This window comes from Ambystoma mexicanum, chromosome 4q (assembly GCF_040938575.1).
Source record: "Ambystoma mexicanum isolate Mex_15411 chromosome 4q, UKY_AmexF1_1, whole genome shotgun sequence".
In the NCBI taxonomy this organism is placed as follows: domain Eukaryota; kingdom Metazoa; phylum Chordata; class Amphibia; order Caudata; family Ambystomatidae; genus Ambystoma; species Ambystoma mexicanum.
The window spans coordinates 720,321,771-720,339,102 of record NC_090928.1 but is presented as its reverse complement, the minus strand read 5'-3'; the positions used below and the strand labels follow the sequence as shown (position 1 = coordinate 720,339,102).

Genomic DNA, 17,332 nt, shown 5'->3' with positions numbered 1-17,332 from the left:
TCAGAGAATCAGGGGAAATGTGAACATTTGTGGCGTGGTGATGAAGAGAATAGACGATTCCCTAACCTTGTCCTTTATTTGTAATGTATTTGTTTGGATTTACAAATTGCTTTCTCAATAGTCCTCTATATTTAGGTAAAGAAATAGTATGAAATCATGAATTGATGGCATAGTGCAAATAAACGAAAGAAATAATAATTAAGCATCAATTATTAGAACAAGCAGAGAGAAGATGGTTTGAAATACAGGGAGAGGAGGTGATAATCAACTAAATAAAGGAATTGTGTTCCAGTGCTTAGGAGCTGACAGAGAAAAACGAACACAAAGGGCCTTAGCGACAGTAAGGAGAAATTGGAATTGTGAATGGAGAGAATGTGAGGGAGAGCAGATGGAGACAAGAGATGATAGATTGGGGCCAGACCATGAATGCATATGAAAACAATGGAAAAGAAACAGAAAATAATTCTTGAGTCAAAGGGTAGAAATTAGAAACACAGAAGAGAAGAGGTAATAGAAGAGTGAGGGGGAAAGTGAGAAAAGAAGACGGCTAGTCGAGTGGTAGATAGCACAGAGGGGGCTAAAGTGAGAAGTGCAAAGACCAAGGAAGAGAGTAATCACTACGAGAGAAAATGAGAATTTGCACCTAGGGGAAGGGCGCTCCGCCATCAGGTGGCTGGAACAACGGGTGAGAATACACAATTCCTGCCCGCTGTCCCAGCCGCAAGGCCTTTCCCCGGGTGGCCCTTTTTTCTCCCTTTTTTACTTTGTGGGGAGGAAACAGGGAGCCACGAAAGTAACACTGAGGTTTTGGCCAGAGGCAGAGAAACGGTGAAGAGGGAGAAAAGAAAGTGTAGATCGAAGCAGAGTGGTAGGTATCATAGTGTTGGGGGAAAAAAAGAGAACTTCTGTTTTTGTGGGAATTAGGTGAAGAAAGTGGGTGTCCATCCAGTGTTGGAAGGCAGAGAGACAGAGACGGTGGACTAAAGAGAGTCGGGGAAGGAGGACAAGGACAGTTTGAGTGTCCATTTCCTAAAGTGCAGCAAGTAAAAATAAATAACCGCTGCGCTTTTTTTTACTTGTTACACTTTTTGAGAATCCGTCCCGATGATACTACATCATAAATGCATTCAAACAGTGAGCTCCACACAAGCAATGTGTATCATAGATGTTTTCAGAACTAGTCAACGAAACGACAGAACATCATACCAAATATTGAAAGAGACTATATATAATAGGACATTTTAGCTAGGTTGTATTGCTTCAAGCCACAATGTGCAGATAGCTTGCTTTTAATAAATAAGGTACCTTTTGAAAAAGATGCATGCCATATGTAATCTGCAATTTACATTTGTGAATGAAGACCTGTGTAAATTATACCATCATTAATTGTTTTTCCTCAGCTCTTCGCATGTCAATTTCATTTGGAAAGGTACTAATTCATGTCAGTCGGTGTGCACTTTAAGAAATGAAGGACGAAAATCAGGAGGCAACAGATCTGCATGATGTCGAAACTAATTTGCATTCGATGCACGAGCATATGGTGTAGTCATGGGGCGTTTTGCATTTTATCCAGGTAAAATGTTCCAGCTGCTCTCATTGCGTATCCCGCCCAGGCTCGAAGACTACTGTCAGCCTCAGAAGGTTGATTCGCCACGCGCCTGTCGAGGGCAGTTTATTTCTTGAGTAACGCCAGAAAATCGGCATCCATAAACAAGGGTCAGGGCAAAGAGAGGAAAGAACAGAACCATGAGCTAAAAAAAGCCACATGGTAATGGGTTTATTTCATTTTCATAGAGCGTTGTTTACCACAATCAGTGATCATGGCAACGCTGGAAAATAGTTGGTACTGTGAGGCCTGATGCACAATAAGAGGTGGTAATCGGCCTTTGGACAGGATGGCGCGTGACACCTGATTCTATGACAAGACAGGAGGCTCATATTATGCATTACAATCTTTACTCTGAAACCACAGCAGCAAAGAAAAAACTTTTACAAACAAAAAAGTTTCAACAACAGAACTAGATAAAGTTCAATGTCAATGCATGGGGAACTCCCCAAACCATCATGGAGGATAGGTCATACCCTGCAGGGGACCAATGAGCAGGGACCCTCCTTTATATATGTCCATTACTCTAACGCCAACCCCTCTTTCTTTGCTGCTGACACCACAGAGCTAAGTCACCCCTTTCAGTTGTGTCTTACATTGTTTGTCAGTAGTAGGCTTTATTAGTTTGAATATGGCATATATGGTAAATATGTGTTAATTACCTTTTATTATAAAGGAATTTGTGTATTTGATACAATGTATCTGGATAGCCGCGTGCGGCCGTTGGTTTCATTTTGGTGTCTTTCAAAAAGAAAATATGTATTATGCTCATACTTCCTGTTTCAGCTGAAGCAGTGGTGCAATGGTTGAATTTCGGACTACAGTCCATGAGGTTGTGAGTTCGAGGGAGCTCTCTAATTTATTTCTTCTTTAAAAATTTCTCGCGCTTGTAAACGCAGGTGTTTCTAGTGCATTAATCAACTCGCTCCAGGCGTGCGCGAGAGCAGTGTTGTTTACACTGTTCCCTCTTCATTTCGCCTGTTTGAATTCGTGCCCCTTGACAGATTTATGGTCACCTGGGGATTCCAGGTGCTGCAGGCTTTGGGTTCGGCCTGCCCCTGTGGCTTATGTTTGTAACAAAAGCCTCTGTTTCAGTACTGAGCCAAGTTAGCTCAAATATAGAGCTGCAGGTCTCCCATGCAGGAAGACCCGGGTTCGCGGCCGACCAGCGCATGTTTATTTGTATATTTTAATTGTTATATTTTAAATAATTGTATTTTACAGTGGAGGTATTTGATTGTCACCTTTTTTGCTCAGTTGAGCAGGGATTTCCTAATGGGCATTTGGTTGGTTCATGACTTCTTCAGAAAGATTATAGCACAAACATTTTAATAGTAAAAATGTGGTTTTGTTAAATGTTTGTAATTTCGTATCCCTGGTGACACAACACATTTCCTTACCTTTAGTGCTGGAAAGAAAGAATGTTTACTGATAGACTGTGGGTTTGTTAGGTCAAAGTCTGACCATCCAGCGCAAGAGCCCGATGCACTGCCAGTCTGCAGTTTTATTTTATTTTCTTTGTTTATTTATTCATTTACTTATTTCTTAAGTTATGTGCTTTGCCTTCGCTGTAGGTGCCATAAGTTCGGTTTCAGGTTCAGCCTGATTCTATTGCGAGGTTCCCCCCCTCGTGTAATGCTGATTATCACACCCTGCTCGGGCGAGCAGTTGGAGGTGCACTTGCTCAGTGTATCCTACCTTCAACTTGACAGTTTTCTTTTGTTTGGGTTATCTTCCCTGGAAAGGTGCAGTCACCTGCTCGGTGGCAAGGTTGCCTGGGGTTTCTGCGAGGGGTCCCCTTGTATACGGCTGTGTCCACACCCTGCTAGGGTGAGCAGTTGAGGTACACTTGCTCAGTGTTTCCTCCCTTAAAGTGGGCAACTTGGGTAATTACCTTAACTGGCATGCACCATAACCTGCTCGGTTTCAGGCTCTGCCTGAGTTCTAATGCGAGGTTACCCCCTCGTGTACTGCTGATTATCACGCCCTGCTCGGGCGAGCAGTTGGAGGTGCACTTGCTCAGTGTATTCCTTCCTTAAGGTCGGCAGCTTTGTTTAGGTGCTGCATATGGCTGACGCCATTGTTTGGTCTTGTAGGCGTGCAGTAACCTGCTCGGTTTCAGGCTTCGCCTTGTTCCTACTGCGAGGTGCTCCCTCGTGTACTATTGGTTGCCTCACCCTGCTGGGGTGAGCAGTTGAGGTGCACTTGCTCAGTGTACGCTTTGATAAACAATATGTTTAAGTGTTGACTGGAACACATTTGCGTTTTTTCAGAATTGTCAGTGGCCCAGAAAGCTCAGTGAGTATCAGCTTATATAAGGGCTGGGGATTCGGTCCCCTGTGAGGGCGTAACCCCTCTTCTTTGGATATTTTATATATATTTCATATATTATATATTCTTTATTTATTAAGTGCTTTAAAGAAAAGAGTGTGGAAGTGGTTGTAAACAGACCCATATGGGGTTGTACCTTCCTCTCTAACCATCTCTCTGGTGTTATCATTCATCTTTTAGTTAAAAATTCGGTCACCCTTTACCTTAGTTAGTTTCAGGACAACTCAGTCCTTTCCTTAGGTTTTGATTCCCGACCTCAATTGCTCCACCCAATACCAGTGCTGATTAAGCTACAGTATTTTCTCTCAACATGAGGAAGAATAAAGATGATGCGTTATGCCTCTATTGAGGTCTGTAGGGCTTAAGGCTCTCTTTAGTGGGGACGTTTGTTCTCCCCTACTTTGTCCCATTGGACATTCCTTATTCTTTTGGTTTCTGGTGGAGACAGGGTCAGCTCGAGGGTAACCGTTCAGTTTTTTACATGACAAGTTGAGCAACCATGTTTTACTTGGATGGAGTGTTTGGAAACACTTGATGGTATCAGTTAGACAAGTTGCCAAATAATAACTTGCTGGCGCCTGCCTCATGTTTTTCCTCCCAAAGCTTGGCCTATGGTTCAGCTAACCGTCTAACAGCGTGTTGCAACTTCTCCTCTGCTCGAGGAGTACACGCAGGCTTCTGTACCCTCATGAGCGTTGCTTAACCTCTTTAGAGTGCTGTTTTCATATCCGTGCTGACCGTTCTGATACAGGTTCCTAATTTTGGAAAGGTCTACATCAGTCTTTTATCCTGCTGAGATCGATAAGTGAACACCTCACACCACACAACGCTCGTAGTAGTGTTAAGCACCACTCATATACCTGAGGGTTCGTAGTACTGTATAAGTACTGTTTTGCTATGGACAATGTGCTTAGTTTTTCCTTCCCCTGATTCCCTTAGTGGCCAGTCAGCCTCACATGAATACAGTGACTCAGACCTCAGGGTTTGAGGGGACAGTGGTCCCAGATTTCTTCTCAACCTTGCATTTACAGGGCATTGATAATTATCCAGAGTTCTTTCCCCCTCATTCCCCTTCCTGCCATCCTTGGGGGAGATTGCATCATAATATTACACCTCTGGGAGTATCCAATGGTTTCAGTTTTTTCCTTTTTACAGGAGTTCTGGCGGGTGACCAGTGCAGACTCGCACTGAGCATTTCCCTCCCGTCTGTTACTTTCCTTTGTGCTAATCTCTGGTATTTCAATAAGTTAACTGGAGTCTGTCCAGTCAGGGGATTGGTTAGAGGCGCTAGTGGGTATTTATTTCTCTTAACGGTGTAAAGCGGGGCTTTAATGTGGTCCTCAGGGTAGTTTTCTTTCTGGATTGCAAGGTTTTTCCTTTGGATAAGTGGGGGAGGTTTCTCCTCTTTTGGGAAGGCTCAATATCCCTTGGTGGGATAGAGGGGTCTGGGAGTGATACTATCCCCCATCCACGTTATGACCCTCTATCACGATGCGTTCCAGAGTCTATACATTAACTTTCAGACGGTGTCTGCCGCTACGATTACCAGAGTGCTGGGATATATATTTGGTTGATGACTTGATTATCATAGTCACCTGCATGGCAGGTGGACCTTTGGGGTTTTCACAAGAGTTTGTTTGCAGTAAGGTGCCAGCTCAGGGTGCTGTGAGCTTCAAAGATCTGCAAATTGGCTGAAATATAGGTTGGACCTCTTCTGGTGTACACCTTCAGTTTAACCATTTAGTGATCAGTACTTTGCAGTTTAGAGTCTTGCTAAGATTTTGGAAATTTGGTGTCCTCCTTTGATCCGCTAGGGGATTTATCACCAGGGAGGAGGGATCAAGGTTCAAGCACCGGGCATACCTACAAAGGAGTTTAGATATCACTATAATGGTAGTGATTGGATGTCGGATACATTTTTTCTTCTTGCCAAGTTTGGCCTCTTAAGGATCAGGTTTATAATATCTGCCTTTTGTCATGGTAGCAGAGTCCTTCTTCAAGAGTTCGGGAGGTCTGAGGGTCTCCGTGTTGGCGGTTTGACGGGTTTAGCTTCTCAGGTGGGGCCCTCTCTTCCATTCTGCTTCTGCCTCCAGAAGACTTCCCTCCTTAGTATACACATATGTCTGAAGACAATTGTAGATTAATTCTATTGCTTTTCAGCTCCGCTCAGGATGGATTGTCCTATTACAAAATTTATAAAAATGATTTTTTACTCCCATTTTACCCTTTTGAAGATTTGTCTTTCCCTCTTGGTTCCCCAGTGTAGTTCTGTGACATGCCCTGTTTCTAATGCGATATGTTCCTTTAATGCATGGGATGGAACCTATAAGACTTTCACCCCTATGGGGTACTTTTCTTTATCTCCAGGAGAGCTAGGTGTTTGTTTTCATTGGTTTGCTTTCTAGGTCCCCAAAAATGGTACGAATTTAAGTGTTTTGAATATTTGATTGAACAACATAGGTGTTTATTTCAGATGGTTTTGTCCTAACCTATTAGTATAGGAAAACTTTGTTCAATGTTTTCCCCTCTTTTAACCAGTTGGTTTTGGTGGCCTGTAAGGAACGCTGGATTTGGCACATTCCTGTTTTTCTTGCAGTGGATTTGACTTTGCCTTATAAGACAGCTTTTCGGGCAACCTAGTCTTGGGCAATTCTCTGATTGGTCAACAGATTGATTTAATGAAAGCATTTAAAAAATGTTTCCTTTCCTATTATTTTATTATATTATCTATTATATTGGATCATTTTGTACGTACTAATGAGATGCAAGGGCTTTGAACTTGCATAATATGAGCCTCCTGTCTTGTCATAGAATGACTAATCCCCCACACTAACGTGAGATGGGGGTTTAGATTCTATTAAAGACAAGGAGGCGATTATTATCCCTCCCACCGACCCTGGATATGATATGATATGACAATTGTGATACGCATGTACACAGGTGGTTCAAGTGAGAACATTCTTTGGTTTGTTGTTCTTCCCAACCACCCACCCTTCTTGCTTGTTGTTCTTACAGGTACGAGTTGAGGTTCTGCTCAGGAGTGTGGATCGCAGTTACAAGTTCTGGAGTGCGTGATTTCGGGTGAGAAGTCCTATCCAGAAGAACTTCTTCATTGCTTCAGGCTGCGGAAAGGTTGAGATCTCCGGTTTCGCTGGATCCTTTTCTCTGCGCTACGCAGTTCAACCGTTCCATTGGGCGTCTGGTGCAAGTCAGCTGCAGAAAGAGGGGTTGGCGTTAGAGTAATGGACATATATAAAGGAGGGTCCCTGCTCATTGGTCCCCTGCAGGGTATGACCTATCCTCCATGATGGTTTGGGGAGTTCCCCATGCATTGACATTGAACTTTATCTAGTTCTGTTGTTGAAACTTTTTTGTTTGTAAAAGTTTTTTCTTTGCTGCTGTGGTTTCAGAGTAAAGATTGTAATGCATAATAATCGCCTCCTTGTCTTTAATAGAATCTAAACCCCCATCTCACGTTAGTGTGGGGGATTAGTCATTGGTTCAGAGATGCTTGGAAATAATGTTTGGGCGTGTCCTAAGCTGTCTTCGTTTAGTTGTGGCACTCCAGGAAAGGGTTGTATGGGGATTAATGGGGTTTTATATATACGTTTACACAATGTGCCTTTTGCTTGACCTTTTCCATGATATCAAAATACTGTACATTTTCTCCAAATATTACTACTTTCAGAAGGCTATTTATTTTTTTCATACAATGCTCGTGTTTTTCAGTTTGAACCTGGACGTACTGAAGCATGCTTTCCAACCCACTTTATCCTCTAAACACTTCGGACCTACAAGGATTTAGCGATCTGCGGGCTTCCTACAGAAGTATCATAATTTTGTTATTTTTAAATACTTAATAACATTTTAAAATGTGCGTTTTTCCCATTTGACTTTTTGGGATTAAATGTACTCAAAGTGACATATAATGGTGCTTTCAGGTAGATATGTATAAGGGTATCGCCCTATTACCGCGCAGCTGAAAATATTGCAGACTAAATGCTGAATTTTGTACTGCACATTTCAAAGGAATTACATTTGCGGGGTTGGGTTAGGCTAGTAACTAATGTGAGGGGAGTAAGGATGGGGCATGTGGGGGGGTCCTCCCCCACATATCATTGTGTTGAAATGTGCGAAAAGAAATAAGAAATCCCCATTTTTGTCTGCAGTATTTTATTTCCTCACTAATCACGCAGATCCGTATTTGGTTAAGGCCAAAATAAAAACCAAAGTAATCATTTACCCTTATTGCAAAATTCATGGCGCCTCATTACGACCCTGGCGGTACGGGGTAAACGGCACCGTAAAAGGTGCCGGCGCCGTTTACCCTGTACTGCCTCATTACGAGGTCCCCTCGCGGGACCCACGAAGCAACGCCTGGTCAAACCAGGCGTGCTTACCGGGTCCCGCGAGGGGAAGAGGAAGCAAACAACGGGCCAACTCGTAATGGCCCGTTGTTTGCTCCCTCTCCCATTCACATTCAGCCCTATGGGGGCTGAAAGTGGAATGGGGAAGGACTGGGTCCGGGTCCTTGGAGGGAGGAATTACCGGGCCTTCCGAACTCGGAATGTCCCGGTTATTCCTCATTCTGAGGACCCAGACGCGATTTCGGCGGCAGCCATGCCGCCAAACTTGTAATGAGGGCCATAGTCTCCAAAGTCTGCGGCTCCCTGTAGTACTGGCAGTAATATGATCACACTGCATGCATTGACAATTAGAGACACCAATAGCTGGGGGCACTGTTGCGCACAAGCAAGATGGCTGCCTGATTTCGGAGCTCCCGCTGCACCGTAATATCCTGTGCTGATTCATCCGTCTTGGGCTGTCTAGGAGACCAGAAAGCTGTACTGCCGAAGACCCGTGCGCTTGGGCATAAACAGTCAAAATCATGTTCAAATACAACCTGCATCTGACAAGATATGGCCGTGGGGAAACTGGCCGACGCCTGGCACATCGGCGATCCGGCTGTTGGAACCGCGCAGATCCACCCATACACCGTGGACGCGGGAGCGCTGCAGGCCACAGGTGGGAGGAGCCTGCCCACACGGTTTGCGCCTAAGCTAATACACTGGCCCTCATCGATACGGAGTGAGAGGACTGCGGCTGCTGGTGCTTACCGGAGGCCCTCGTGCTCATCGGACGCCTGGGTGCTGTTCCGGCTGGAGAGAGACGGAGGTGGAGGCGCTCCTTGTCCTACCGTGCACGGCGATCGATCGAGACTCAAGATGGAGCCGGAGCGGCGCCGTGGGCGCTTCAGCTCCCTGACCCACGCTCGTCCCCTAGTGATGTACCAGAGGGCCGAGGTGGGGGTGGAGCGCCCTGTGGCGGCCTTGGTCCTGTTGTGCCTGGGTCTCCTTCCCTGGCCGCGGCTGCCGCTGCAACAACACTGGTTGCCGGCCGGGAGAACCATCGCCATTGTCGGCGGGGAGAGACATCATAGGCTCCGCACATGTGGGGCCGCCTAAGATTTAGCAAGCACAACATCCCACTGTGAGGCGCACTAACCCCGTGGGGGACGTGCACGAAACAACCAGCTCCCGGGGGCTCTGCGGGTCGAGCCGGGGGACGCACGGGGGTTGCTGCATCTTGACCATCTGGTGCAGGGGAGCCGCAACACTACTTCACATCTAGATACTGCGGCCTCCAATTACCTGGAGGCGCACGGAAATTGCTCCCACGGCCTTCTGCCACTGGAAAACAAAAGAAACACCTGCGACAGTGACTCCATAATCAAGTACTGCGTTTGTGGCCACGAGATACTATAAGCATATATTAAATACGTGGAAGAGCACAGTCCATTCGGTCCAACAAGCTCCAGAGACATAAAACACAGAGTAAACTACAGACGCACCTAGAACCACATTTATACCCGGACAGACAAACCACGTGGTGACGGTGCGAGCACCTATAGCAATCTCTGCTTTACCATTAACACCAGTGCAGGTGGAAACGCCACACGACTCCTCGCTGTCATGGGGGAACCACATAAAGTGGGCAAGACATCCAAGACCCGGGTGGCAAAAAGAAAGGCCCAATGGACACTTACACTAGCAGCCAGTGCCCAACCACTGCAGCCGAAATAAACTCAGAACCCACTGTTTCGGGTGAACATGATGGAGGGGAGCGTGAAGACAAACTAGCAACGCTGGTGCAAAATGGGTTCTTGGCGGTAAATATGAAGCTGGATGAAATAGTGGCTACCATAGGATCCATGAGGGCCAGAATAGACAAAGAGAGGGCGCGCGTAACAGAAACTGAAAATAGGATAAGCGCTAATGAGGATACTATTGCTCACCACAGTCAAGACATCTCCCAAATTAAAGAAACGATGAGCAAGCTGCAAAACAAGTGCAAAGACCTTGAATCCTGATTGAGGAGAAACAATGTGCGGGTGGTCGGCATAGCGGAATCCTTTGGAAAAAAACAGATAGAGAAACAACTGCAAGCTCTGTTCAGATCCCTATTTGGTCCTGATGCATTCTCTGACCATTTCCTGGTTGAAAGAGCGCATGGTACGCTAGCGCCGGTGCCCAAACCTGGTGCACCACCACGTACGATAATTGCGCGTCTCCTGAATTACAGAGACAGAGACACAATCCTTTGCCTGGCAAGGTAGGCTGGTACGCTACAATTTGAGGAAAACGGTATACATATATACCCAGACTTCTCCTCTGCGGTTCAGGCAAGTAGACGATCTTACGAACCAGTTAAGAAACTCTTGAAAGCGCGTCAGATCACATACGCCTTAATGTTCCCAGCTAAAATGAGGATTCAACATGCAGGAAGAGCGCACTTTTTTGAAAATCCGACTGAAGCTTTAGCCTACAGAGAGTCCTCTATACCCCTTCCTCCCAGAGGGGGCAGACCCGCGCAGAACAATAGACCCCGTCCAGCGGATTAAGGTCACGTACTGGTGCGGCATGTGGTTTGGCTAAGTGATCCTTCTTTGAACCATAACGAGGCGGGCGGCTTATTGGACAGCCCCATGTTCTATAAATGGGTGGGGTGGTGAGACCCGGAGTTGGCCGTCACGTGGAGCAACATGACTACCCATGGAATACTCCACAAGTTGAATTGGGACCATCGTCAAGTTGGCGGTGACGTTGAGGGTGGGAGGGTGGTTAGAGGGTATACAATGTTTTGTTGTTGGCATATGGACTCTTGCTTTGAAACGTTGACTGGATCCTAGGGTATGGGGCCCCGTCCTGAAGAGGGTATGAAGGAAACAGGTTGTTTGTTGTTGATTAAATCAGTGGTTACACAGATGCTAGCACAACCCACACTATGCATATATTATGGTATCAGGATGCGAGATACAGGCAGAACATTGCCCTATGAAACACCGGTGACGGGCTAAAGGTTAAACTGTCGTGGAATGTAAGGGGTCTGAATAATCGATTGAAAACTAAAAAAGTTTGTAACTATATCTCTAGGCACGGCCCCCAGATCGTAATGCTGCAGGAAACACACACAATAGATACAAATAATGTGCACATATTGCCACACCAATTACTGTGAGGTTCCACACCAATTACTCATCCCAATCCAGGGGGGTTGCTACACTTATTTATCCTGGCATAGGGTTCAAACTGTTAGGCCAGAAAATTGACCAGCTCGGCAGATATGTACTGGTTTGGGGTGAGATTGCTGGCCAGGAAATGTTATTAGTTAACACATATGGACCAAATGTTGATGATCCTGCTTTTTACATGGATATGTATCAATTAATTGTTTCAATCAATGTGACCACAATAATATGGGTGGGAGATTTCAATTTGGCCATGGATCTCGAGCTGGACAGGTCCAGCATTATTGTCAGAGCTCCTGCCAAAGCTGCTGTCACCCTTAAACACATTCTATCACAGCTTTCTCTTGTTGACGCCTGGCCCTTGGTACACCCGGATAATAGGGGATACACATACTACTCCTCGGTCCATGACTCTGAGTCTAGGATTGACTATTGGTTTATCTCCCCTGTTGTGGCTACAACGCTGAAATCATGCGAAATATTACCCCGTACATTTTCTGATCATTCCCCTGTTACGATGGAGGTGGTGGTTGTTGATTCCCCTGGGACAATTAAAAGATGTAGAATGCCGGGAGGAATGCTGGGAGACCCTGGGGTAGTGGAGGAATTGCACATAGAAATTGCAGAATTATTTGCCAACAATATCGTATCTGTTGACAGATACTCCACTGTCTGGGAATCCTTTAAGACTTGGACCAGGGGTACCTTGATATCTAAGTCCGTTGTTCTCCTTAAGGGGGTTTGAGCCGAGTTGACCGAAACTGAATGCAGATTGGGGGGACTTGAAAAGACCTACACCCACACACAAGACAAGGCAATACTGGCTGAAATCCAGACTCCGCTACAAGAATTCAATTTGTTGGCCACCAGAGAAGTGAGCTATATGGCGGCTCTGGTCCGCGCCCGCAGATATGGGGAAGGGAACAAGGCTGGGAGAACACTGTCCAACCTACTCAAACAGGATAGGCAACCCAACCAGATCACACGCATACAAACATCACAAGGGGAGTTCCTTCTGGGTGAGAAGGGGATCAATAACGAATTTGCTAAATTCACCCAGGAACTATATAGAAACAAAGATACTAAAACAGAAACTGAAATCAAATCCTACCTGGAGGCACTCTCCATGCCTAAACTGTCTGAGGACGCCCGACTGGTAATGGGACAGCCTGTGACTGCTGAAGAAATTGCTGAGGCGATTAAAGCATTGGCGTCTGGTAAGGCTCCAGGGTCGGACGGATTGGGGGCCGAATTCTATAAAGAGTTCCGCGAGGAGCTGGTACCAGTGCTGCTGCAGGTCTGGGAGGAAGCCCTCCAGAGCAATATACTACCACCGACAATGAGAGAGGCTGTAATAACCGTCCGCCCTAAACCTCGGCGGCCCCCCCAAGACATATCTTCCTATAGACCCCTTTCCCTTATAAATACCGATGGCAAGATATTTGCAAAATACTGGCCAATCGGCTTCTCCCAGCGGTCCCGACACTTGTCCATCCAGACCAAAACGGATTTATTCCCACAAGATCTACCGCCCTCAATCTCTGTAGGCTCTTCGGCATTATGGCACAGATAGATCCTGGAAGAAACACAGTAGTCATATCCATGGACGCCGAAAAGGGCTTTGACTGTGTCGTGGGCCTACTTGTTGGCGGTTCTGGAAGCATTTGGGATGGGCCCTAATTTTATTAGATATGTGAAGCTGCTATACACGGAACCTGGTGCTAGGGTGCTGACAAATAGATCCATTTCTGAATTATTCCTTCTGGGTAGGGGCACTAGACGGGGGTGCCCATTCTCGCCTCTACTATTCGCACTTACAATAGAACCAATGGCAATCGCGATTAGACTCGGACACTCAGATAAAGGAATAAACCTGAAAGGCGCAACCCAACTAATTTCCGTATATGCGGATGATATGCTCTTATATATCCGGGAACTGGAAAAAAATATCATACCCATAATGACGGAGGTCCAGGAATTTTCAGTCTACTCTGGATACACTATAAATAATAGTAAATCAGAGATATTCCCACTCACACCGGCAGATAAATGTCCAGTTTCCCGGTGTGGACTTAAATGGTCCGACCAGACCATCAGATACCTGGGGGTTCTTGTCTCCAAGGACAGACATACATTGTACACAGACAATCATGAAAACGCTTTACACACATTAAACACCAAATTACAGATGTGCGGACGCCTCCCGATCTCACTACATGGAATAGTCGCAGTCCTTAAGATGATAGTTTTACCGAAATTACTATACCTTTTCGTGAACATCCCTATATGGCCGGGATGCCCCTTCTTTGATAGGCTCCGATCAATGGCGGTAACCTTCCTTTGGAACGGGAGAACTGCGAGAATAGGGTGGGGAAAAAATGATTGAACCATACTCCTACGGCAGCATAGCGGCGCCTGATTGTGAGTTGTATAATTATGTTTCCCAGGCTCAATTTGTGAAATACTGGTACGACGGATCCACCCCACACATGGATAGAAGAACACACCACACATCCCACGAATATACAGTCTGTAATTTTTGATACACGCTATAGAGACACTTGCGATTATAATCCAGTGAGCTGCACGGTCGGAGCATGGAAGGCTATATTCAAAAGATTGGGTGTGGAAAACCCTTATAACCCAGAACTTTCCCTATGGAACTACCCAGGCATACCACCAACACACGATAGCAGCCTACAGGAGGCCTGGGATCCCAATGGGGAGATGAAACTTGGAGACATGTTCATTGACGGGAAATTTGCGTCTCTAAAAGACATTCTGGGGGCATTCGGCAGGGGGCCACTTAGGACACACCAATATTACCGCATGAGGTCAGCTTTTCAGAAACGTTTGCCGTTCTTCCCAGATGAGCCCCTCACACATCCTTGTATACAGCTAGCAACTTCCAAAGACAACCTTGGAATTTCCAAACTATACACGGCGGTCCAGGCACATACCCCTACGACAAACCTGGTCAAAGACAAATGGGAAAGGGACCTACAGACCCCTATTGATGATAAAAAATGGGAAAGATATTGCTCGCTCACCAAAAAGGTGCCCTTAAATGCTGGTCTGCGTTTAATTCAGTTTAAAATCTTGAACAGGTTACACTACACTCCGGCTAAAACAGCCAAATTCACGATTAATGGGTTGGGTGAATGCCCCAAATTTAGAGCGCCCCAGGCTGGAGAATTACACATGTACTGGGAGTGCCCGGTGGTGGAGGGCTTCTGGAGGGAGGTGACGGAGATGCTAGAAGAAATTACACCGGTTCCCCCTGTACTAACCCCTCAGAAATACCTATTTGGCGATGTAGGCAAGTGCTCCGAAAAGATCAGGAGATTGTTTAACATCTCATGTGCGGTGGCTAAAAAATACATTTTACAAAATTGCAAAAGTACTGGACCACCTACCATGAAACACTTCCTTCAGGAACTAACATATGTAAATGAATCAGAGGAGCAATTTGTCCTCACCCGGCCAGCTGCACGTAGACCCAAAGACCTATGGGGCCCCTTCAGAATGTATTTGTGTGACATGATTTCTGATGATGACGAGACCGATTAAGCTGCAATATTCAAATGTGATATGTATAATATAACTGCTGTAACTATGAACGTGTGGTGATAAGTGCTGTGTATCTTTTGTGACCACTGATGATGATAAAAAAAAGTAGAAAAAAAAATAAGACACCAATAGCTCAGTGCCCCATTCATTAAAGTCGAAATATTATCTTCTTTGAAGCATGTGTAACCCACATAAAAAAAGACCTAGATTTACCAAACAGCTTCTATCTCCCTTTTCACTGTACAACACAGTGCATGCCACTAAACTGAGTGTTTTTAGTTTTTGGTTTCAGAGGAAGGGATTCTAACAGAAGCAGGGTCCAGAGGTGCTGCTGTTGCTTCTCTTCATGACAGCCTGGATTTGGTTAGGGAGTGACTCTGGACCAGATAATCAGCTCCCAGTTTGAGGGAACCCCTGTAGGACTACCCCTGGGTTGTGTGGGGAAGTGGCTCCACACAACATCCTGTCCTCTGAAAAGTGAACTGAGACCTAGCTCCCAGCAGAATGGTGTGTGTAGACTCCTCTTGTGAATCCTAGCATTGAACTGCCTTCCAGTACTATATTCAACTATTTTTACAGTCCCGGAAAAGTTATTTTGAATTTGTAGCATACTGCTTCATTTTACTTGATCACCACGTTAAGACTTGTCACTTTACTTGGGCTTCTGCTGAGCTCATAAACAGTGGAACAATTTAAAACTCTGCTTTGAGACACTTTTGGATGTTATGTCTAGCATACTATCTACACTATTTTTATCTGAATATATCTGACATTAACTAGAGATACTGAAACCTCCTGTACATCTTTGTTTCAGACCTTAATGTGTGGAATTTCACGCTACAATTTTGTGCAGTTTAAATACACTGCACCTTTCCTTGTCCTACCCAACGTGGATGTTTTCCAATTAACGCCAATCATGTTTGGGCTACGCCTAACGGCCCCTTCTTAGTAGTCCTGCTTGTTTAGCCTTTTACTACTAGCAACCCAGTAACTTAGCCTTTTGGTGTCCTTCCACCAGGGTACCACATTCCAGGTCTGGAAGAAGGCATACCAAATGAATTTGCTGAAACATCCAGAGAAGGCAGTACCACCACTAATGAGTACCTGTCGTTACCAATAGCGATGTTGACCAGGAATGGGTCTCATGACCGCGGATGAAGAAATGATCATGAGTGCGATTTTTGATCTCACAACAATTTAACAAGCTTTTAGAATCTTTAGGAGCCCAGGCCCACAGGATTACATGGGACAAATGTACACCCAGACACTATAGGCTGTTCTTTACATCTTGAGTTCTGTGGCACACTAATGCTTAGAATTTGTTTGCACCGTTCACATTAATTTATGACAGACTCACTACACCCTGTTCATCACAACCCTAGAAATGCTTTTGACTTCTTGCACATGATTCTCTGTGCAATCACTGAATATTTTACTTAAACAGAGGTAATCATGGTTAGCATCACATGATTTTATGCTTTTGACTCTGTGTTCCACGTTTTGATGCTATTTGTTTTTATATCTCTTTGTTACAATATGTCAGCCCTGAATAGAATGGGCACAGCATTAAAGTTTGTAAAATAATTGAATCAGCACCATTGTGAAATAATGCAAGATATGGTCAGTACAGAATGTATATATTAGCAGGATTAAAAAAAAATGTTGCGTGGGTAAAGTACAGGCGATTGGTATGCTTTTCAGTAGCCAGCAGACGCGAGGAAGCATCTCGCTTTCTGCTCGCGACCGGAAACCAACAGATTGCTGCAACGGCATGCAGTGAAACCAATTTGCAGCCGATATGAAGCAATAATCACCAAGAACCGCCCCATACAGAGGAAACCTTTGTAACACAAGGGTGGGGTGTTTATGTGTGCAGAGTTACGATCTCCCTTGCCTGACAGCATGGCAATAGATGCTGTGGCCCGGAAGAATGTGGATAATATATTTTGAAACCACTGAAACCGGTAGGCCAACAGTGACCCCCAAACAAGAAGTCTGGGCCACTTTTTTGGAAGAAGTTACTTTTCTTTCATTTTTAGCACATTTTCTTGTTGCCCATTTGGGCAGTAAGTGTTTTTCCTCCACCAATACACACCACATTCTCAATATATGTGGATACTAGTTGTACTGGTATGATCACCATCAAATAACGGTGGGCATCTTTTAAGAATCAGACCAGTGCAATTCACCATTAGTTCTGTATCATTTTAGAAGTGTGAAAACGCAGAGCAAAGAGAAAGATTAAAGTTGAAGATGTCATTTGCAAACCCATTTACACACGTTTTAAAAACTTTTTT

The 17,332-nt window shown here is 45.1% G+C and overlaps 1 protein-coding gene and 1 long non-coding RNA gene across 3 annotated transcripts in view; both read left to right on the top strand.

Moving 5' to 3' along the window:
• Window positions 1-17,332, top strand: part of PAK5 (p21 (RAC1) activated kinase 5) — a 1,510,924-nt gene that overhangs the window by 391,397 nt on the left and 1,102,195 nt on the right. The gene's annotated exons all lie outside the window — the stretch shown is intronic.
• LOC138467955 (uncharacterized) lies at window positions 2,161-7,371 on the top strand. The gene is made up of 2 exons (XR_011268170.1): window positions 2,161-2,249; window positions 6,953-7,371. It is a non-coding gene; the product is annotated as an uncharacterized lncRNA (long non-coding RNA).